Here is a 24,375-nt window from a genome sequence, read left to right as displayed (position 1 = left end):
ACATGCCCATCAGAACAGTATCTGAGAAGGCCTAGTAGGTAGCTGGGGCTTTCATCCCCACCACTGCCTCAGTAAAAAAAAAAAAGAGAAGAGAAGAGAAGAGAAAAGAAAAGAAAAGTCTGAGCAAAGAAATATAAGCTACAAAGAAGAAACAAAAGGAAATTTCAGAACTGAAAAAATACCATTACCAAAAATACAAAAATCAACAGATGGGCTCAACATCAGAATGGTGGGGACAGAGAAAAGAATCAGTGAACCAGAAAACAGAACAATAGAAACTAACCAATCTGAATGACAGAGAGAAAAGAGACTGAAAAAGAAAAATGAATACAGCCTCTGGGACCTGTATGACTGTAACTAAAGATCTAACATTCATGTTATTAAAGAGGGCTGGACTGAAAAAGTACTTGAAATAACGGCTAAGAATTCTGAGCAAACCCCAAACAGAATAAACTCAAAGAAATATTCATCAAGGCATATCACTGTCAAACTTCTGAATGCTAAACAAAGGAAACAACCTGAAAGCAGTGAGAGAGAAACCACACCTTACCTATAAAGGAAAATCATTTAAATGACAACAAATATTTCATCAAAAACTATGGAGGCCAGACAAAGACACACAACACCTTACCTTACAAGGACTAAAAGGAAAAACTGTCAACTCAGAACCCTATATACAACAAAAATAGCCTTCAGAGAGGAAGGAAAAATCAAGGCATTGTGAGGTCAAGTAAACTAAGAGACTGCATCACCAGCAAAATATATACCCTAGAAGAACGGAATGGCTACAAGAAGTCCTCAAAACAGAAAAGAAAAAGAAATCTTTAACAAAATACTGGAAAATAGAATTCAGGAAATATAAAAAGAATTATAAATCATGACCAGGTGAGGTTTATTCCAAGGATATAAGGTTTGTTCAATTTTCAAAAATTAATCATTGTATGGAGTTGCCCCAAGATGGCGGATTAGGTAAATGCTATGCCTATTGTATCCCAGGATCACACTGAAATTACAAATAAATTATAAAACAATCAACTCAAGAATCATCTGAACACTAGCTGTACAGAACCCCTATAACTAAGGATATAAAGAAGAGGCCACATTGAAACTGGAAGGAGAGGGGAAGATGCAAAATGGGCTGACCCAAAACCCACAGATAGTGACTGAACACCAAGAGGGACACCCGGTGGTGGGGGATCCCGCTGAAGAGGACGGGGCCCCAGCCCCACACTGGGCTACTCAGCCCAGGGATCCTGTGCCAGGAAGAGAAGTTCCCACAGCATCTGGAAGTGAAAATCAGTGAGGTCTCTGCCCTTCCCAGCGAGACTGAAAGCAGCTGAAAACCGAGGCCCACACACATGCTCACTCACTTGCAAACACTCACCTGGTCTCTGGCAGAGGGGCAGTGATTGGAGGATGCCAGAGGTGTGCAAGAAGGACTGAGCTGTGTGGCTCGGAGTGAGGGCTGGAGGGTCAGGAGCCATTGCTGGCCCTGTGTGGAGCATAAGCCATGTATAGTCTAAAGGAAGGCGCCATCTTTTGTGTTGAGCCCTTTCCCAAAGGGACAACAATGGTCTGGTGGAATCCGCGTGTGCACACTGCCTTGGTGACACCCTGGGTCCCCATCCCACACAGCTGATACTGCACTGTCCAAGACACTCTTGACTGCTGGGCTGCTGGCCCTGCCCCAGAGGATGCAAAAGCCTTACTGCAGTGGCAGATGGCCTGTGGCAGCCTGGGAAATGTTTGGTGGTAGATGGTGACCCAAGCCCTGGGTGACAGCATCTCTTGGGGGCCTATTGGCCTGAGGAGGACAGTGGCTGGCTGTGGTATTCTGGGGGCATTTTTGCAAGGTGTTTGTGGACCAGCATCGATGCAGGAGCCGAAACTGCACTGACTATGCAGAAACTACTACCCATAGCCCTCACCTCCCTGGAACGACACCCCACCCACCTAGTGCTGCATTGCCATGGGCACTCTCAGTGTCTGAGTGGCAAGCCCCGCCCTACAAGCCCCAGAAGTCTTTCCAGCAGAAGGCCCATGATAACCCAGGGAGCTTCTGATGGTCGAGTGACCCAACACCTGTGCCGCAGCCACTCTACAGCATCTCTCAAGGATTTGCAAGCCCAAGGCAAGTGGTGACTGGCTGTGGCATTCTAAGGGCATTTTGCAAAGTGATCGCAGGCTAGGAACTGCCCTGAGGTGAGTGGTGGCTGGCTGTAGTATTCTCAGGGCACTATGCGAAAGAAACAGACATACAAGTCCAGGATGTGCAGAGTCCCAAACAAGATGAACCCAAACAGGCCCACACCAAGACACATTATAATTAAAATGGCAAAGCTTAAAAACAGAGAGAACCCTAAAAACAGCAAGAAAAAGACAACTAATTACTTACACCGGAGCTCCCATAAAATTGTCAGCTGATTTTTCAACAGAAACTTTGCAGGCCAGAAGGGAGTGGCAGGAAACATTCAAAGTGATGAAAAGCAAGGACCAAGATTACTCTACTCAGCAAGGTTATGATTTAAAATTGAATGAGTAATAAGGAGCTTTCCAGACAAGAAAAAGCTAAAGGAATTCATTACCATCAAGCCTGTATTACAAGAAATGTTAAAAGGACTGCTTTAAGCAGAGGAAAACAAACCAACAAATATCAAAAATATGAACAATAAAATGGCAAAACTATGTACCTATCAATAATCACTTTAAATGTAAGTAGATTAAATGCTCTAATCAAAAGACACAGAGTAGCTGAATGGATAAGAAAACAAGAGCCTTGCATATGCTGTCTACAAGAGACCCACCTCAGATTGAAAGACACACAGACTAAAAGTAAAGAGATGGAAAAAGATATTTCATGCAAATGAAAAAAAAAAAAAAAAGTTGAGGTAGCAATACTTACATAGAATAGACATTAAAACAAAGACTATAATAAAAGACAAAGAAGGACATTGCTTAATAATAAAGGGATCAATCCAACAGGAGAACATAACCCTAGTAAACATTTATGCACCCAACATAAGAGTATCTAACTATATGAAGCCAATATTAACAGACATAAAAGCACAGATCAACAGTAATACATCATAGTAGGGGACTTTAACACCCCACTGATATCAGTGGACAAATCTTCCAGAAAGAAAATCAACATGGAAACGGTGGACTTAAATGACACACTAGATCAGATGGATTTAATTGATATCTTTAGAGCATTTCACTCTAAAACAGCACAATATACATTCTTTTCAAGTGCACGCAGAACATTTTCCAAGATAGACAACATGTTAGTTCACAAAACAAGTCTCAATAAATTTAAGAGGCCTGAAATCATAGCAAGCATCTTCTCTGACCATATGGTATGAAACCAGAAATCAAAACCAACAAAGCCAAAAAAACCCTGAAAAACACACAAACATAAGAAGACTAAATAACATTCTACTAAATAATGAATGAGTCAACAATGAGATCAAGGAAGAAATCAAAAGATACCAAAGAGAAATGAAAATGAAAACACAACGACCCAAAATCTATGAGACACAGCAAAAGCAGTCCTAAGAGAGAATTTCAGAGCAATGCAGGCCTACCTAAAGAACCAAGAAAAATCTGAATCTAAATTTACACCTAAGAGATCTGAAAAAGAACAACAAAAAAAGACGAAAGTAAGTAGAAGGAAAGAGAAATAATAAAGATCAGAGCAGAAACTAACAAAATAGAGATTTAAAAAAAAAATTCAACAGATCAATGAACCAAGAGCTAGTTTTTCAAAAAGATACATAAAATCGACAAACCTTTAACCAGACTCATCATGAAAAAAAGAGGACCCAAATATAATAAAATCAGAAATGAAAGGGGAGAAGTGACAACCAACACCAAAGAAATACAAAAAAAAAGAAAGAAAATTAGAAAAATACTACTATGCGCCAACAAATTAGATAATCTGGAAGAAATGGATAAATTCCTAGAACCATACAATCTTCCAAGGCTGAATCAAGAAAAAATAGAAAATGTGAACAGACCGGTTACTATCAATGAAATTGAATCAGTAATCAACAAGCAACCAACAAACAAAAGTATTGGACAAGATGGCTTCACAGGTGAATTTTACCAAACATTTAAAAAAGAATTAACACCTATTCTCCCCAAACTATTCCAAAAAATCCAGGAGGAAAGAAGACTCCCAAGCTCGTTTTATTAGGCCACCATTACTCCGATTCCAAAACCAGACAAAGACATTACAAAAATACAAAACTAGAGGCCGACAGCCCTAATGAACATAGAGGCAAAAATGCTCAACAAAATATTAGCAAACTGAATTCAGCAATACATTAAAAAGACCATACACCACGATCAAGTGGGATTCATTCCTGGTATGCAAGGTTCAATATCCACAAATCAATTAATGTGATACACATTAACAAAATGAAAAATAAAAAGCATATGGTCCTACAATAGATGCAGAAAAAGCAGTGGGCAAAATCCAGCATCCATTTATGATTAAAACTCTCAGGAAAGTGGGAACACAGGGAATACAGCTAATATTATACTCAATGGAGAAAAACTAAAAGCATTCCCCATAACATCAGGAACAAGACAGGAATGCTTATTTTCACCACTTTTACTCAACATAGTACTTAGTGGAAGTTCTAGCCACAGCAATCAGACAAGAAAAAGAAATAAAAGGCTTCCAAGTTGGAAGTAAAATTGTCATCATTTGCAGATGACATGATACTATATGCAGAGAACCCCAAAGACTCCACCAAAAAAGTATTAGAACTAATGAATGAATTTAGTAAAGTCGCAGAATACAAAATTAACATTCAGAGATCGGTTGCATTTTTATACACCAATAACGAACTATCAGAAAGAGAAATTAAGAAAACAATCCCATTTACAATTGCATCAAAATCAGAAAACCTACAAATAAACTTATCAAGGACATAAAAGACCTGTACTCAAAAAATTGTAAGACATTTAAGAAATAAGTTAAAAAGAAAAAAATGAAAGCATATACCGTGCTCATGGATAGAAGGACCTAACATCCTTAAAATATCCATACTACCCAAAGTAATTTACAGATTCAATGTTATCTCTATCAAAATACCAATGGCATTTGTCACAGAACTAGAACAAATAATCCTAAAATTTATATAGAACCATTAAAGGCCCTGAATAGCCACTGCAACCCTGAGAAATAATAACAAAGCTAGAGGTATCCCGCTACCTGATATCAAATTATACTACAAGGCTATAGTAATCAAAACAGCATGGTACTGGCATAAAAACAGACACATAGGTCAATGGAACACAATAGAGAGCCCAGAAATAAATCCATGCCTATATGGTCATTTAATCTATGACAAAGGAAGCAAGAATTTACATTGGGGTAAAGACAGAATGGCTATCATCAATAATCAACAAACCACAAGGATGTGGAGAAAAGAGAGCCCTCCTACACTGTGGGTAGGATTGCAAATTGGTGCAGCCACTATGGAAAACAGTATGGAGGTTCCTCAAAAAAATTAAAAATAGAACTACCTTATGACCCGCAATTCTACTCCTGGGTATTTATCCAAAGAAATCCATAACACTAATTAAAAAAACAAAACAAAAAAAACACCTATACACCCCTATGTTGAATGCAGCACTATTCACAACAGCCAAGATACGGAAAAAACTGAAATGCTCATCAATAGATGATTGGATGAAGAAACTGTGGTACATTTATACAACGGAGTATTACTCAGCCACATAAAAGAATAAAATCTTACCATTTGCAACAACATGGATGGACCTAGAAAGTATTATGCTAAGTGAAGTAAGTCAGACTGAGAAAGACAAATACCATATGATCTCACTTATATGTGAAATCTAAAAACCACAATAAACAAGCAAACGAAACAAAAATAGACTCATAGATACAGAGAAAACACTGATGTTTGCTAGATGGGAGAGGGGGTTAGGGGATAGGGAAGAAGGTGAAGGGATTAGAAAGTACACAGTGGTAGTCACAATATAATCACAGGGATGTGAAATACAGTATAGGGAATATAACCAACAATGTTCAAAAGACTATGTAGGGTGTCTGATGCATACTAGACTTACCAGGGGGAATCACCTCATAGATTACATAAGTGCCTAACCACTGCGCGGTACACCTGAAACTAGTATAAAATAAGATTGAATGTCAACTTGTAAAGCACAGCATAAACAGTGGTATTGTAACAGCTATGTATGGTGTCAGAGGGGTAGTAGACTTGGGAGGTATCACTTTGTAAGGGGTGTGAATGTCTAATCATTATGTTGTTTTGTATACCTGAAACTAATTAAAAAGTTAAAATATATAAAAAAGTTAAAAAATAAGAATGTTTATAGATAGTGCTTTTTGTATAAGACTGAATGCTTTCCCACTGAGTGGGAACAAAACATAAATGTATGCTTACCACTTCTATCATAATGTTGGATTTGAGGTCCTGGTCAGCACAATAAGGGAAAGAAAGAAAAAAGAGGAGATGGGGGAGGGGACAGAAGAGGGAGAAAGGAGGAGGTAGGAGGGAGGGAGGGAGAGAAGGTACACTCATTGGAAAGGAAGAAATAAAACTCTTTATTCAAAAACTGTAGGTAAAGAAAATCCTAAAAACCTAACTGAAACAAATAAGTCAATTTAGAAAGACTACAATATACAAACATAGTATACAAAACCATCTGTATTTCTATATATTAGCAATGAAGAAGTGGAAAATGATTTTTTAATCCCATTTATAACATCAAAAAAACACATTGAGATGTAAATGTGACAAAATATGCATAGGACCTGTATACTACAAAACTAAAAATAAGTTGCAAGAAATTAAAGAATTAAATAGAGAAATACCCTGTTTCCCTGAAAATAAGACCTAGCCGGACAATCAGCTCTAATGCATCTTTTAAAGCAAAAATTATTCCATTCCATTCCATTCCATTCCATTCCCCATTCCCCATTCCCCATTCCCCATTCCCCATTCTCTATTCTCTTCTATATCTTATGTAATAGTAAAATAAGACTGGGTCTTATACTAATTTTTGCTCCAAAAGATGCATTAGAGCTCATTGTCCGGCTAGGTCTTATTTTCGGGGAAACACGGTATGTGCCTCGTTATAGATTAGAAGGTAATATAGTAAGATAGCAATTTTCTACAAATTGATAAAGAGATTCAAAACAATTGCAATTGGAATCCCAAGATTTTTTGTTGTTGTTTTTTTCAAATAACAAGCTGATTTAAAAATATTCATGAAAAAACAAAGGACCTATGAAAACAAAGAACCAAGTTAGAGGATTTATACTAACCAATTTCAAACCATACATAAAGCTACAGTAAGACATACTGTATGATATTGACGTAAGGACAGACATATAAATCAACAGAAGAGTGAGTCCAGAAATAGACCCACACATGTATGAGATGATTTGCAACAAAAATGCCAAAGGAAATTCAATGGGAAAAGGATAACGGGCAAAAAATTCAATAGGTAAAGGATAATTTAAAACAACTAATACCAAAAGAATTACGTATCAATAAACAGAAATAATGAACGTATCTCATACCACTCATCCTATCAACCCCTAAAAACAGATCATACTCCTAAATACAGAGGGTGCCAAAAAAGTGCCTACACATTTCCAGAAAGGAAAAAACTGTATTAAAATTGTAATAATAGAGAGACATCATCAAAATGGCGGCGTGAGGTGAGCCTCTGTAAATCTCCCCTGGAATTTACAACTAATCGAACAACTATAACTCCACAAAGGACTCCCTGCACAGCAGACAGGCAAGACGAAGAGGCCCACTACTGAATTCACCTAAAGGTGGGCGAATCATGCGAGGGGGGAGGAGGAAAGGCGTAAGTGTGGAGACAGAGCCATGTGGGCGCAGGACGCAGACCGAGCTCAGTGCTCCAAGCTTGCTGCATCCAGGAACTACCGCAGCTGCGGGAGAGGGAAGGACTCGGACTGCTAGGGCTCCATATATGGCCCACAGGGCTGAAGGGACAGCATATAACACGGCTGAACCCAACGCTCATGGCAGAGACCTTGGAGCAAAGACTGAGGGAAGAAGGCTGAAAACGGTGGTTTAAGCGCTCACTGCCAAGCAGAGAACGGAAGCCTTAGGCACTGAGACTAGCCGCCGCCCCATCCCTATCCTCCCAGAGCTCACCATGCCCCCATCAGCCCAGTGCTAGAAGCTGAACGGTAGCGGTGTCAGATCAAAAGAACAGAATATTTGCTGTTCTGAGAACTGTGGTCCTCAAACACACATTCGCAGCCCAACTAGTTCTGCCAAAGGGGAGGGAGCTGTGGAAGTAGGACCAGCTGTGGTGGTGGTCGCTGCCATTGCTCTGGGCCACCTCTCACAACTCACCCCACCCATCTCTACCTATGTGGGCAGATCCCTGAAGGAGTAAACAGAACTGCTGAAACATACGGGCTCTGAATCTGGTGCAGGAAGAGCTTTGCAACTTCAAAAGCTCTCCGCATACCCACACGGACACTGTGCCCTGTGACCCAAGTGAACTGTTAACAGAGGAGAAGCCTGTCTCCCAGGGAATCCCCCCATTGTGTGAGAAGCTGGAATAGTGCAGAGAAAACATAGCACTACAGTGTGAGAGAGAAAAAAAGGCTGCAGTCAGAGAGAAAATAAAACATTCTACCAACAAGTACTGGAAAACAAAAGAAAGACCTCTTCCTATCAACCTGTTGCAGAAGCCACTCCTGTAGATGTCTAGGAAGAGAAATAATAAATCAGTAATTGCCATGAATAACCAAGGCAACAAGACAGCTCAGAAAGAAAGTGAAAAGTCTCCAGAAAAGGAACTTAAAGATATGGAAATATGTGACTTAAATGACAGAGAATTCAAGATTGCAGTTCTGAAAAAACTCAACGAGATGCAAGAAAACACAGAAAGGCAGTTTAATGAACTCAGAAACACAAAGAACAACATGAGCATTTTACAAAAGACACTGAAATTTTAAAAAAGAATCAAATAGAATTTCTGGAGATTAAGAACTCAATAGAAGAAATTAAGAATGAAATAGCCAGCTTAGGTAGTAGAGTTGACCAGATGGAGGAAAGAATCAGTGACATCGAAGATAGAAACCTGGAAATGACACGGATGGAAGAAGAAAGAGACTTGAGACTTAAAAGAAATGAAAGAACTCTACAAGAACTTTCTGACTCCATCAGAAAGAGCAATATAAGAATAATGGGCATACCAGAAGGAGAAGAAAGAGAGAAGGGAACAGAGAATATATTCAAACAAATCATCGATGAGAACTTCCCAAACTTGTGGAAAGAACTGGATCCTCGAATCCAAGAAGCAAATAGAACACCTAATTACCTCAATCCCAACAGGCCTTCTCCAAGGCACATTGTATTGAAGCTGTCTAAAATCAACAACAAAGAAAGAATCCTCAAGGCAGCCAGGGAAAAGAAGACGGTAACCTACAAAGGAAAGCCCATTAGATTATCATCAGATTTTTCAGCAGAAACTCTACAAGCCAGGAGGGAGTGGAACCAAATATTCAAACTATTGAAAGAGAGAAATTATGAGCCAAGAATAATATATCCAGCAAAGATATCCTTTAGATATGAAGGAGGAATAAAGACCTTTCCAGACATACAGAAGCTGAGGGAATTTTCTAATACACAACCTGCACTACAAGAAATACTAAAGGAGGCTATTCGACCACCATCAACAGGGACAATTTGTGGCAACCAAACATAAAAAGAGTAAAGGCTTGAACCGGATTATGGGAATAGAGAAAGTAAGCATGATGAATAAAATGGAATACTCTAAATATCAAAATTTCTTTTACATAAACTTAAGGGTAACCACTCAAAAAAATCCAGAACTGAAATATATACTGTAATAAAAGAAGAAACAGAGGGAAACATCATAGAATACCACCACACAGAAATAATAGACAACAACAAAAAGGCAAAGAAACAATGGAGACACAGCCTTACCAGAAAACTAAAGATAGAATGACAGGAAATCCTCACATATCAATAATCACCCTAAATGTAAATGGACTGAACTCACCAATAAAAAGGCACAGAGTAGCAGATTGGATCAAAAAACTAAACCCAACCATATGCTGTCTCCAAGAGACACATCTCAGCTACAAGGACAAGCATAGACTCAAAGTGAAAGGGTGGAAATTGACACTCCAAGCAAATGGTACCCAGAGAAAATCAGGTGTAGCCATACTGATATCAGATGAAACAGACTTCAAGGTGAAAAAGATAACAAGAGACAAAGATGGACATTTCACAATGGTAAGGGGACTATACAACAAGAAGACATAACAGTCATCAATATTTATGACCCCAATCAGGGAGCACCGAAATATACCAAGCAACTACTAACAGAACTAAAGGGAGAAATTGACCAAAACACAATTATACTAGGGGACTTAAATACATCATTGACAGCTATGGATAGATCATCCAAACAGAAAATAAATAACGAAATAGCAGCCCTAAATGACACATTAGATGAAATGGACATAATTGACATATATAGAGCACTTCATCCTAAAACATCAGACTATACATTTTTTTCTAGTGTACATGGAACATTCTCAAGGATAGACCATATATTGGGACATAAAATCAGCCTCAGCAAATTTAAGAAGATTGAAATCATACCAAGCATATTCTCTGATCACAAGGCTTTGAAATTGGATATCAACTGCAAAAAGAAAGCAGGAAAAATACATAAATACATGGAGATTAAACCACATACTTTTAAAGAATGACCGGGTCAAAGAAGAAATTAGAGGAGAGATCAAAAGATACACAGAAACAAGTGACAATGAAAATATATCCTACCAAAATTTTTGGGATGCAACGAAAGCAGTTTTAAGAGCGAAATTTATATCATTACAGGCCTATGTCAAGAAACTAGAAAAATCCCAAATAAATAACCTCATGTTATACCTTAAAGAACTAGAAAACGAAGAACAAATGAAACCCAACGTCAGCAGGAGAAAGGAAATAACAATAATTAGAGCAGAGGTAAATGAAATAGAGACCAAAAAGACAACAGAAAAAATTACTGTGACAAAGAGATGGTTCTTTGAAATGATTAACAAAGACTCACTAAGATTAAAAGAGAGAAGAGACTAATTAACAAAATCAGAAATGAAAAAGGGGAAGTTACAATGGATGCCACAGAAATACAAAGAATCATCCAAGAATACTATGAAAGACTATATGCCACCAAATTTAATAACCTAGAAGAAATGGACAAGTTCTTAGAAACATATAGCCTTCCTAGGCTGAACCATGAAGAACTGGAAAATCTAAAACAAACATATCACCAGTAACGAAATTGAATCAGTCATCCAAAACCTTCCCAAAAGCAAAACTCCGGACCAGATGGCTTCACTAGTGAATTCTACCAAACCTTCAAAGAGGATCTAATACCAATCCTGCTCAAACTCTTCCAAAACATTGAAGTCGAGACAGTACTCCCTAACTCATTTTATGAAGCCAACATTACCCTGATACCAAAACCTGGTAAGGACAACACAAAAAACGAAAACTACAGACCAATATCTCTGATGAATACAGATGCAAAAATCCAAAATAAAATTCTAGCAAATCGAATGCAACAATGCATTAAAAAGATTATTCATCACAGCCAATTGGGGTTCATCCCCAGAGCACAAGGATGGTTCAACATCCGCCAAATCCATCAATGTGATACATCACATAAACAAAATAAAGGACAAAAATCGTATGATTATATCAATTGATGCAGAAAAAGCATTTCACAAGATACAACATCCATTTATGATTAAAACACTTAATAAAATAGGTATAGAAGGAAAATACCTTAACATAATAAAGGCCATATATGACAAGCCCTCAGCTAATCTCATAATTAATGGTGAAAAACTGAAGCCCTTTGCTCTACGTTCAGGAACACAACAGGGCTGTCCCCTATCACCTCTGCTTTTCAACATAGTGTTGGAAGTCCTTGCCAGAGCAATCAGGCAAAAGAAAGAAAAAAAAGGCATCCCAATTGGGAATGAAGAAGTTAAATTGTCACTCTTTGCAGATGACATGATGCTATATATAGAAAACCCTGAAGACTCCACCAAAAAACTATTTGAAACAATAAACGAATACAGTAAAGTTGGCGGCTACAAAATCAACGTACAAAAAGTCCATTGCATTCCTATATACTAAGACTAAAATCTCAGGAAAAGAAATACAAAAAACAATTCCTTTGGGCCGGCCCAGTGGCTCATGCGGTTAGAGTTCCATGCTCCTAACTCCGAAGACTGCCAGTTCGATTTCCACATGGGCCAGTGAGCTCTCAACCACAAGGTTGCCAATTCAATCCCTCGAGTCCCACAACGGATGGTGGGCTCCGCCCCCTGCAACTAAGATTGAACAGGGCACCTTGAGCTGAGCTGCCCCCAGGATGGCTCAGTTGGTTGGAATGCACCCTTTCAACCACAAGGTTGCTGGTTCCACTCCCACAAGGGATGGTGGGCTGTGCCCCCTGCAATTAACAATGGCAACTGGACCTGGAGCTGAGCTGCACCCTCCACAACTAAGACTGAAAGGACAACAACTTGAAGCTGAACGGCACCCTCCACAACTAAGATTGAAAGGACAACAACTTGGCTTGGGAAAGAAAAAATGTCCTGGAAGTACACACTGTTCCCCAATAAAGTCCTGTTCCCCTTCCCCAATAAAATCTTAAAAAAAACAAAAACAATTCCTTTGCAATAGCAGCAAAAAGCATAAAATACCGAGGAATAAACTTAACCAAGGATGTGAAAGACCTATATGCTGAGAACTATAAGACATTTTTAAAAGAAATTGAGAAGACACAAAGAAATGGAAAGACATTCCGGGCTCATGGATTGGAAGAATCAACGTAGTTAAAATGGCCATATTACTCAAAGCAATATACAGATTCAATGCAATCCCCATCAAAATCCAAATGGCATTTTTTAAAGAAATAGAACAAAAAAATCATCAGATTTGTTTGGAACCACAAAAGACCCCAAATAGCCAAAGCAATCTTAAGAAAAAAGAACAATACTGGAGGTATCACACTCCCTGACTTTAGCTTGTACTACAGGGCAACAATAATCAAAACAGCATGGCATTGGCAGAAAAACAGACACATCGACCAATGGAATAGAACTGAGAACCCAGAAATAAAACCACATGAATATGGACAGATAATTTTTGACAAAGAAGCAAAAAACATACAATGGAGAAAAGACAGCCTCTTCAATAAATGGTGCTGGGATAATTGGATAGCCACGTGCAAAAGAATGAAACTGGACTGCTATCTGTCACCATGTACCAAAATTAATTCAAAATGGATCGAAGACTTAAGCATAAGACCTGACACAATAAACTGCATAGAAGAAAACATAGGTACTAAACTTATGGACCTTGGGTTCAAAGAGCATTTTATGAATTTGACTCCAAAGGCAATGGAAGTAAAAGCTAAAATAAACGAATGGAACTATATGAAACTTAAAAGCTTCTGCACAGCAAAAGAAACCATCGACAAAATAAAGAGGCAACCAACTGAATGGGAGAAGATTTTTGCAAACAGTGCCTCCGATAAGGGGCTAATATCCAAAATATACAAGGAATTCATGAAACTCAACAACAAAAAAACAAACAACCCAATTAAAAAATGGGCAGAGGACCTGAAGAGACATTTCTCCAAAGAGGACATACAAATGGCAAATAGACATATGAAAAAATGCCCAACATCACTAATTATCAGAGAAATGCAAATAAAAACCACAATGAGCTATCACCTCACCCCAGTCAGAATGGCTATCATCAACAAGACAAATAGTAACAAGTGTTGGAGAGGCTGTGGAGAAAAAGGAACCGTCATACACTGTTGGTGGGAATGCAGACTGGTGCAGCTGTTATGGAAGGCAGTGTAGAGGTCCTCAAAAAATTACGAATAACCCCTGCTGGCTGCTCTTCTGGAATGTGCTCTTCTGCAAGTGATGTCTGCTGGCCCGCAGTGTGAAGACGAGACTGTAGCGGGAACTCCCCAGACCCTGTACTCCCCTTCCTAGGAAATAAACAGGTGTCTTGTTCCGGCAAAAAAAAAAAAAAAAAAAATTACGACTAGAATTGCCATATGACACAGCAATCCCTCTCCTGGGTATCTACCCAAAAAATCTGACAACATTTATACATAAAGACACGTGTGCTCCAATGTTCATTGCAGCTTTGTTTACGGTGGCCAAGACATGGAAACAACCAAAATGTCCTTCGATAGATGAATGGATAAAGAAGTTGTGGTACATATACAGAATGGAATATTATTCGGCAGTAAGAAAAGATGATATAGGAACATTTGTGACAACGTGGATGCATCTTGAGAGTATAATGCTAAGCGAAATAAGTCAGACAGAAAAAGCGGAGAACCATTTCACTGATATGTGGTATATAAACCAAAAACAACAAAACAAACAAATGAGAAACAAAAACTCATAGACACAGACAATAGTTTAGTGATTAGCAGAGGATAAGAGGGGTGGGGGTGGGAGATGAGGGTAAGGGGAATCAAATATATGGTGATGGAAGGAGAACTGACTCTGGGTGGTGAACACACATGGGATTTATAGATGATGTAATACAGAACTGTACACCTGAAATCTATGTAATTTTAGTAACAATTGTCACCCCATTTAAAAAAAATTGTAATAATACAAACCGATAACAAAAGAATGCAAGTCACGTTTGATTTCTGCAATTACAAGAGGTGCTCAAAGTAGTTACCATCAGTGTAATTTTAATAGTTTTTTCCTTTCTGAAAATGTGTATACATTTTTTTGGCACCCTCTGTATAAGAGCTAATACTACAAAACTTTCAGAAGAAAACATAGGGGAAAACTTCTATGGTCTGTTTTTTTCATACATGATACTACATGTATCTTTGTATGTTAATAAATACACATCTTCTGTTTTTAAAAAGGTAAAAAAAGTAAAGGTCAGAGAATCCTTACAAACTTTTGAAATGTGACTTCGTTTTTAAAATCAAATTTCATAACTCACTGAGTTCCTTATCCATCTAATGTAGTCATACAATCTTTCTTCAACTGAAATACAGAAATATTCAAAAGAAAAGAACAAAAATCTTCTTTAACTTCCTTCTGTATGGTTACAGTAAGAAGAGGATGCCTTCTAGGAAACTAAGTTTTGCCTGAATAATAATTTTTGAGTACCTTTGCTAAAGTCATAAATAATAAATCTGCCTAAGCTATATTAATACCATCCATAACTTTTAAGTATAAAACGGTTACCGGAATATCATGGCAGTATGAAAAATGTTCTGTACTGCTATATGGTCTGGAAATGGCCTGTTCTGATTGATAAAGATTCATAATGCATCACACAGAAATTACAACTTTTAAAAAATAATTTAAACTATTCTAAAGATACACCCCAATAATTTAAAGGATACTTTAAGACATGTATTACTACCTATTAGTTATAAACTATAGTGAACAAATGATGGATTTTTTTAAAAAATTATAGTTTTCTACAACACCAAAATTAAAGGCAATATATAATGCAATGTTAACGCCCATATATTAGTTATTTACTGTATAATCAGTCACCCCAAGATGCTGGTTTCAAACAATGAACATTTATTATATCACAGTTATTAAGGATCAAGAACCTAGAAACACCTTAGCTGGGTATCTATGGCTCATGGTCTATCATGAGTCCAGCCGCTGGCTGGGCTGCAGGATCATCTGAAGGCTCGGCTGTGTGTGTACAAGGGGGAAAGGAGGGCTTTGCTTCCGAGCTCACTCATGTGGCAGTGAGCAAGTCTTGGTTCCGACCACATGAACTTCTCCACAGGGCTTCTCACAGCAGGGTAGTTTTGTTTTTCGTTTTTCAATTTCCTTCTTTCCACCAACAGCTTTCTTTAGGTATACGATTCAATGGTTTGTAGCATATTCAGAATTGTGCCACCAGACATTTTATCATCGAAAAAAATCCATTATTCATGATCAGTCAAATTCCCCATGTTCCCCAACCCCAACCCCAGCTCTAGGCAAACACCAACCTACTTTCTGACTCTTCATATTTGTGTATTCTGGACATTTCATGTAAATGTAATCATACAATATGTGGCCTTTGTAACTGGCTTTTACTACTTAGCATAATGTTTTCAAGGTTCATCTAAGTTTCAGCATGAGTATGTACTTCATTCTTTTTTATGGCTGAATATTCCCTTGTATGGATAAACCACATTTTATCTATTCATTGAGATACATTTGAGTTTTTTCTACCTTTTGGCTATTATGAATACTGCTAATGTGAACATTTATGTACAAGTTTTGGACTGGATAGCTGTTTTCATTTTTCTTTGGGTATATATCTAGGAGTGAAATTGCTGTGTCATTTGGTATCCCCATGTTTAGCTGTTCAAAGAACTGCCAGACTGTTTCTCAAAGTAGTTGTACCATGTAACATTCCCACCAACAGTGTATGAAGAGTCCAATTCCTCCACCATCTCCGCAACACTTATTATATGTCTTTGTGATTATAGCCATCCTAATGGGTGAGACATGGTATTTCACTGTGTTTTGATTTGCATTTTCCGGGTGGCTAATGAAGTCAAGCATCTTTTCAGGTGCTTATTGGCCATTTGCACGTCTTGTTTAAAGAAATGTTTATTCAAATCCTTTGTTTTTTAACTGAGTTCTTTTTATTGTTGAGTTGTAAAAGTTCTTGACATACTCTGGATACTAGACGTTTATTATTATTAGATATATATTTTGCCCATACCAAACATGGGGGAGCATGTAGACAGCATACCAACAGAAAGTCTCATACCTGCTGCTAGGAGAGTAAAACAGCACAACTACGTAGGAGAGCAATTTGGCAGTATTTAGTAAAACCACAGATATGGACACCCTACAAACTGCAATTCCCATCCTAGCTGTTTACCTCAAGGAAATGGCTGTACTTGGAAAATATCAACATGGATGAACCTTGGGGGAAAAAAACATGAATGAAACATAGTAACCTAGTTATAAGTGAAAAAAGTCACAGAAAAATATTCACATAGTATGAGGCTATTTATATAAAGTTCAAAAATATGTAAAAGTAAACAATGTTTGCAGGGGGATATATCAAGCCACACTATCAAGAAAAGCGAAGACACAGAATTCAGTGTGGTGGTTACTTCTGAGGGGAAGGTAGGGGAGCCTAATCAGGAAGGGGCACACAGGTTTCAACAGTATGAGTAATGTTCTAGTTTTTGAACTTTACATATGCAAATTACACATTTTTATATGTATGACACAAACATGTTTTCAAAGTACTATAATGACACCTGAAGGTCTTTCTAATATATACCCTGAAAAAGTTCCATTCCAACACACTTAATGCAGATAAGGAGCATCACAGTGAACCAAAAACTACATGTAAACAATTATCATCAACTATTTTTAATCCAACCAAGTGTATGCTTTGTAGAACTGAGAAATGGCTTTCCTGCCCTTTCCTGCTTCTTCCCACTTTTCTGTAAGCCTGTCTTTCTGACCCCACCTTTACTACCACAACTGCATGAAACACCACTTACTCCAGGAAGTTCAGCCATCTTGGGCACTTATCCTCCTCTCAATTTCCATAGCATTTCAAGGCCCTCATCATATTTCCTTGAATTGCACGTAATTTACATCCTCAATGAGACAAGCACCTGATGAACTACACTGACCACATCAGCTGGTACATAGAAAGCACACTCAGTTTTTTGTTGACTATTGAATGAAAAATGAATTAGAAAATTCAGGCATTTCAGAGTGAGTTAAGAAACTGGATCTGGCATCGTTTAAAAAAAAAAACTCAAAAAATGAGGAATTTAAAATTACATTCCTTGAAAAAGAATTTCAACACTGCAACTTCAAAATATACCAAAGACAAAATTGACAAGTCAGTTAATATATAAAATGTTTATAATGCATATACTGATCATCTTCCATATTCACAGCGGGCCAAATCAAAAGTCATAAGAACTTTCTGGAAGATTATTTACCATCAGAACAGTCCACTGCTTTAGAAAATGTCTTAAAATCAATTACACAACTGGAGAACAAGTAGCGTTATAAAGCATCTTTTATAGAAAAAACAAAAACGTGTTTCCACGCAAATAAGACCTAATCGGAAAATAAGCCCTAGCATGATTTTTCAGGATGACATCCCCTGAACATAAGCCCTAATGCATCTTTTGGAGCAAAAATTAATGTAAGACTCAGTCTTATTTTCGGGGAAACACAGTAGGTGGCACATACCACTTCAAGACTCAAATTTGTTACTTTTAGACATTTGGCAGCCTTTCTTTTCCTTCTAGATATTTAAATTGTTTAGCACCAAAAGTATAAATCTAAACATTATGTAATTATGGCAGAAAAGGAACTGCTGTAAATGGGAGAAGAGAGAGAGACCACAAGTAAAACAGCTATTCCTCAAGAAATAGACACTCCTACTATTAACAAATATGGGGTCTTGACTGGTTGAATCAATTCACTCCTGTCTGTGCCTCCATAATTTCTCTCTGGAGCTAATTTGAAAAAGTCAAAAATGTTGGAGCTATGGTTGTCAGATTTAGCAAATAAAAACGGCCCAGTTAAACTTGAATTTCAGATAATGAATGTTCTTATGTAGTAAAGCACACTCTATGCAATATTTATACTAAGAACTTATTTACTGTTAATCAGAAATTCAAACTTCATTGGGTTTCCTGTATTTTACCTGACAACCTTAACTGAAGCCAAAAGGTGGAGCAGTGATCAATCCAATTTCCTAACTTTGTCACAGAAACTGAGACTAGAGGAAGGGAAGTGACTTGCCAAAACCTAAATCAAAGATCAAGGAAGTGCACTGTACCCCTGAAGCTAAAGCTGAACAATAATGAATGTCAATTTTATATATACATAGTTACAAGAAGCGGAGTACAACATTAGAAATAGAGACAATGGAAATGTAATGGCTGCATGCGATGTCAGAGGGGTAGTGGATGGGGGGGGAGGTTGTCATTGTGTGAGGGATATAAATGATAAACGTCTATTACATTGCTTTGTGCACCTGAAACTAATAAAAAAAAGTTTTTAAAAAATTTAAAAATTAAAAAAAAAAAGGGTCAAGGAAGTGAGTTTGCTTTGAAGAGAGAAAACATACTTTACTAGCTCACCTTGGGATCCACTCATAGTCCATTCAACCCCCAATTCTGGCTCACCTCACAGAAGCACCAAGTGGACAAGCTGTAAAAGTGTATGGTTTTCCTCTTTCAATATCTAACTTCAAGTTTCAGTAAGTCTCTTATCAACTCTAGTATTAAAAAACCAACTAATTAGGAAACTATGCATTTCTCTTAACGTAAAAAAAAAAATCCTACTGATAATTTTTTTGCCTACACACCACCACCTCACATTTTGTTTACATGTATGAAGCAGGACCTCCATTTCTCCTAAAGCCAGTCCTCTCAAACCCCACATTCTCTTGCTCGAGTCTCAAAATTTGGAAACATTCACATTATTCCATGACTCTAACGATGTTAGTTCAGACTCTCCCACCTTTCACACTTTTCAGTGGAAATGTTCTAATTAATCCATTCAGTTGGTCTCAAATAAAAGACTTGCAAAAAGTCTTCTACTCCCCTTCTGTGCCTAAACTAAACCAGCAGTGAGGTCTGAGGTCTCACGATTATAAGCATACACTTACTTCTCTTGGGACTGGGGTGCAAAAAAAGATGTAAAGAGAAAGTCTTTATTGGAAATTTTGGGGCCTTTTTCCAGTATATATTGGAAATATTGTCTAACTCCATGACATGCAGTCGAACAAATACGCCCAGGATTCATGTTCCGAATCCCATCAAATTAACAAAAACACAAAATCTTTCCTCAACTCTATATAACAGCGCTTTTCAATCTGTGATCTCTAGGGACTCTTAGGGAGTATGGGGAGGAGAGGAGACAGTGAGGTAGATAAAGGTTTCTTTTGATCTTTTTTGCAAATTGGGCTTCTAAATGAGGTTTTAAGAAAGGAGGTTACATTGCATTAAAAAACAAAAGCCTGACAAAACAGTAACATAAACCATTAAGACTTTCTTAAATTTTCTATGAAAAACTTCACCGAGGTGATCAAGAATCCATACATTGTCAGATGAAAGATTTCAGGACGAACAAAAACTGAGCAATTAAAAGAAAATTATCTACCTATGCTTTTTTTCTGGCAGCTTCCAATGTATGCAGGTCTCTCCAGATCACACAGGTCAGAAGTGGAAGGTCCTAGTCCAGACTTTCATTTTACAGATGTGGAAACTCTGACCAAGGGCGAGGGCTGACTTGCCCTAGGTCTCAGGATCCGTTAGGGGCAGGACTTCATCTGGGATTCCCCGCAGGCAGCCCACCGGGCCCCGGCGCCCGACAGATCCTGCGGCCCCTGGCTTGACCGGGCCCCCAGCGCAGCGTCGAGCGCGGGGGCGGAAGGGCCCACGGCTCGAGGTCGCTGCAGCCTTTCCGCCGGCTGGAAGCCGGGAGCTGGGACCCCGGCCCAGGACAGCACAGAACCCAGGCCTTGACGGCCGCCCCCGCCCAGCCCACCTGTCGCGGACCTCACAGCGGGCAGCCACACCCCCTACCGGGGCCAGGGGCTCCGCCGGCCTCGTCCGCGGCGGGTGACGGCGGCTGCTCACGGCGTGAGATCCAGCGGTCGCGACGCCGCGGGAGTTACCTCAGGTGGGCGCTGAGCTCGCGACCAGGCTGCCCGGGGCCGCCTGCAGCATGCCGGAGACGCGGACCAAGCAGGGCCGCATCAAGCGCTGCGGGCCTGTTTACACGGCTCTGCAGGAGGACGCCGACGGGCTCGTCACGTGACGCGCGCGTCACGTGCTCGCCGGGGTTGGGGGAAGGCGTTGCCCAGCGACGACGGCGCGCTGGGGCTGGCGGAGGTGGCAGCCTCGGCGCGCTGGAGCTGCGCTCGCACGTCTCGGGTGCCGGGACGAGACCCAGACGCCCTGCTCAGCCCTGGCGAAGACGGGGAAGGCACCCACCACCCGGGCTTCGTCCTTCAGTGACTCCTGGGCCTGAGCGCATATGTTATTAGTGTTTCGGAAGAAGGGGGAATTTGTTCCAGCAGTATATTGTAGAACTTCAAGAAAAAAATGGAAAATACCCAAAGCTAGCAAATGAAGGGAGAGCAAGGTAATAAACAGTAATAGTTTTCTTTGCCTTAACGAACACTTTCGTTTGCTTTCGCTCGCTAATCTGCAGTGAACAGCTACGTGCAAAGTCTACCCACCCCCATCATGGAAAGGGTGTAAGGATGGGCTTATGGATCTTTCAACTTTTATTTTAAATTATATTTTATTATAATTTTTATAGGAATTAGACTTTGTATGTGTCAATACAAACATATCTAAGTAAATATTTGATTCAGCATTCAGATTTTGTCCCTGTTAAACTTTGTCATTTTATTTTTAGTGACTATTTCTACCAAGTCCAGTTTTCCCAGATCAAACTTTGCAGAACTTTCAGCCACTGCCAATTTCTCCCATACTATTCATTATAAGTTGCATAAAACACTAATAGTTTGTATTATTTCTTAGTAAATTTATGAGTGAATTGTGAGCAAATACCCGCAAATACTCCAGAATCTTTCTGTTACCCAGGAGTGATCTGTTGGAGAATTGGGTTTCTCCATACAGTTCTGATCACTTTCCATTCTTGGCTGTCTATCAGATCAAATTGACAGGCTCAAAACAGTGGGCTCAGCATACCCTCTAAATCAATACAAGGAGGTTAAACATCCTCTTCATTTCTATAACACACCTAGAATGTAACAACATTATGTAGAGTACAAAATACAGTGATGAATTTTCTCCACGCTCATCTTTTACTGTGGAAAATAGGCTACAAGGCCAGTTGCCACAACCTGGTTGACTTCTTCTGTTGCTTTGGGCAGCAGATGATCCATGAAGGCAGCAACAGTATCTTCCATTGGTTATATCTTATGCCTAAACCATGCCTGGGAAGCAAAAAGTTGATCTGTGGATGTAAAATCCTGCCATCCTTCTGTAGGAAATGGCAAAGAACCTTCACAGATCCAGAAGGATCTGTGAGTTTAGGCAGAACTCATAGAGGCAACGCTAGGGGGTGGTCCTGGCTCAGCCATTACTATCTAGGCAATTTATCTAACCTTTCTGAACCTCTTTCTTCATTTATCTAAAAGAAAGATAATATCTACTGAATAGTTATGAAGATGAAATAATACTGGCACAACACTTTAAAGTGCCCAACATATACAGTGTTCAATAAATGTTAATCATATATGGCCTTTGGCAAGAGGGTAGATAGGAAGTCAGAGTCCGGAGGGAAAGGGAGTTGACAACTGGAATGTGTCCAGGTCCCAGATCTGGATTCTTGCCACCTGGACTGGAGTTGAGGATAAGATTACCAGCAAGGGAATTAAGCACAACTGGGAAGTCTTTGCACTTAGAATGGAAGGCTGCCAGGAAGGGAATTGGTCACTTCAAGGGGAGCACTGGCCTTATAGCAGCAGGTTAATTCTAAATCCCGTTTGTGGTGATTGGGGACAACTAATGTACTACCTTTCCATTGCCTCAGCCCACATAGGGAAAGTGCCTGCCCTCTCCTAGAGTTTGTGGGAAAGAAAGAAGTCAGGCCTGAGCCAAGCAACCAGTGTTACCCCAAGAGCCAGACAAAATTGTCCACCAAGTGATGAAACATATCTAGCCATTTTTTGTTTTTTAGAGTTTCACTGCAAACAAAAAAAAATGTACTGTTATGTATGATAAGATGTACTGAAAATGTCTGATTCTATAGTGGCATTTCATCTAACCCAGTGTTCCACTAGAATGACAAATGTCAGGAGTAATGTGGAACTTGCAAACAAAGAAATAAGTGAACAATAGCCTACTAAGGTGCTATAAAGCTACAATATGGTAGAGCCAGCCTTGAATTTATGTTTCTTGATTCCAAGTCTAAGTGCCTTTTTCTTTTTATTAATAATCATAAAGATGTAGTTCCATTATATCTGACTATATCTTGATTTGGGTGGACGACTGTAAGGTTTTATGGCCTAAACAACCAAAACAATGGAATTGTCATTCAGATGAAGAAAAGGGGATGTGTGTTGTTTGGGGGCGAGGGGCGGAATCAAGAATCTGATTTTGTACATGCTAAATTTTACATTCCTATTAGACATCCAAATGAAGATGTACTGTTAGCAACTGGATAGAAAACACTGGAATTCTGAGAGAGAGAGAGAGAGAGAGAGAGAGAGAGAGAGAGAGATTGGTCAGTGGTATTTAAAGCCACAGGATGGAATGAAATCACACAGAGCAGTAACTTTCAAACCTTCTGACTTCAATACAAGATACAAAATATATTTTGCATACTGACCAAATACATGTACATAACTTAAAAGGTTCAAGAAGCAAATTTACCCTCCCTGTACGCAATGCATTATTTCCTTTCTCTCCTACTTAATCCATTTCATTTTTTAAAAACTTCTGCTCCTAAGTCAATTGATTTTTTTAACCAAGTAACCAGTTGTGGCCTACAATTTGAAAATCACTGAAAGTTGCTGACCTAGAACATTAATTGCATAATTGCAGGGAAAAAAATCCAAGGGCTAGTCATGGGGCACTTCAGAGATAAGAAGCCTAGCAAAGGAAACTTACTACCATGTTTCCCCAAAAATAAGACCTAGCCGGACCATCAGCTCTAATGCGTCTTTTGGAGCAAAAATTAATATAAGACCTGGTCTTATTTTAGAATAAGACAAGGTATAATATAATATAATACCGGGTCTTATATAAGACCGGGTATGCTATGCTATACTATACTATACTATACTATACTATACTATACTATACTATACTAAATACAGGGTCTTATATTAATTTTTACTCCAAAAGACGCATTAGAGTTGATCGTTTGGCTAGGTCTTATTTTCGGGGAAACACGGTAACAGCAGCCAGAGAGGTAAGAGGAGAAACAAAACAGAGAAGTCCTAAAGAAGGTAGTGTCTAAGTGTGTCATTTGCTACTGAGAGGTTGAGTAAAATGAGAACTGACCTTTCGATTTGGCAGTGTAGAGATTGTTGAGAGTTTGAGAACAGAGTAAGATAAACTGGTGGGGATACAACTGTGATTATAGAGATAAATGGTGACGGCAAATAGGTACATTTCTTTTTGCTATAAAGAGGAGCAGGGGAATGGGACAACAGCAAGCAAGAGATTGGGGGGGTAGGTTTTCTGTTTCAATATGTATATGCTAATAGAAATGGTCCA

At 38.9% G+C, this 24,375-nt stretch overlaps 1 protein-coding gene across 6 annotated transcripts in view; it reads right to left on the bottom strand.

The window, feature by feature from the left end:
* MARCHF8 (membrane associated ring-CH-type finger 8) overlaps nt 1–20,944 on the bottom strand; it is a 134,017-nt gene extending 113,073 nt beyond the window's left edge. The window contains exon 1 of one of the 6 annotated variants that reach the window (XM_074337293.1): nt 20,793–20,944. The gene's annotated coding sequence lies outside the window, so the exon portion shown is untranslated. Of the gene's footprint in view, nt 1–20,275 lie in introns of all 6 variants that reach the window. The other 5 variants (XM_074337297.1, XM_074337290.1, XM_074337291.1 and 2 more) reach the window with 5 other exon arrangements.
* Between the last annotated feature and the right edge of the window lie 3,431 nt (nt 20,945–24,375).

The sequence above is a fragment of the Rhinolophus sinicus genome, linkage group LG07, assembly GCF_036562045.2.
Source record: "Rhinolophus sinicus isolate RSC01 linkage group LG07, ASM3656204v1, whole genome shotgun sequence".
NCBI classification, from domain to species: Eukaryota; Metazoa; Chordata; class Mammalia; order Chiroptera; family Rhinolophidae; genus Rhinolophus; species Rhinolophus sinicus.
This window is presented reverse-complemented; position numbering and strand designations above follow the sequence as displayed.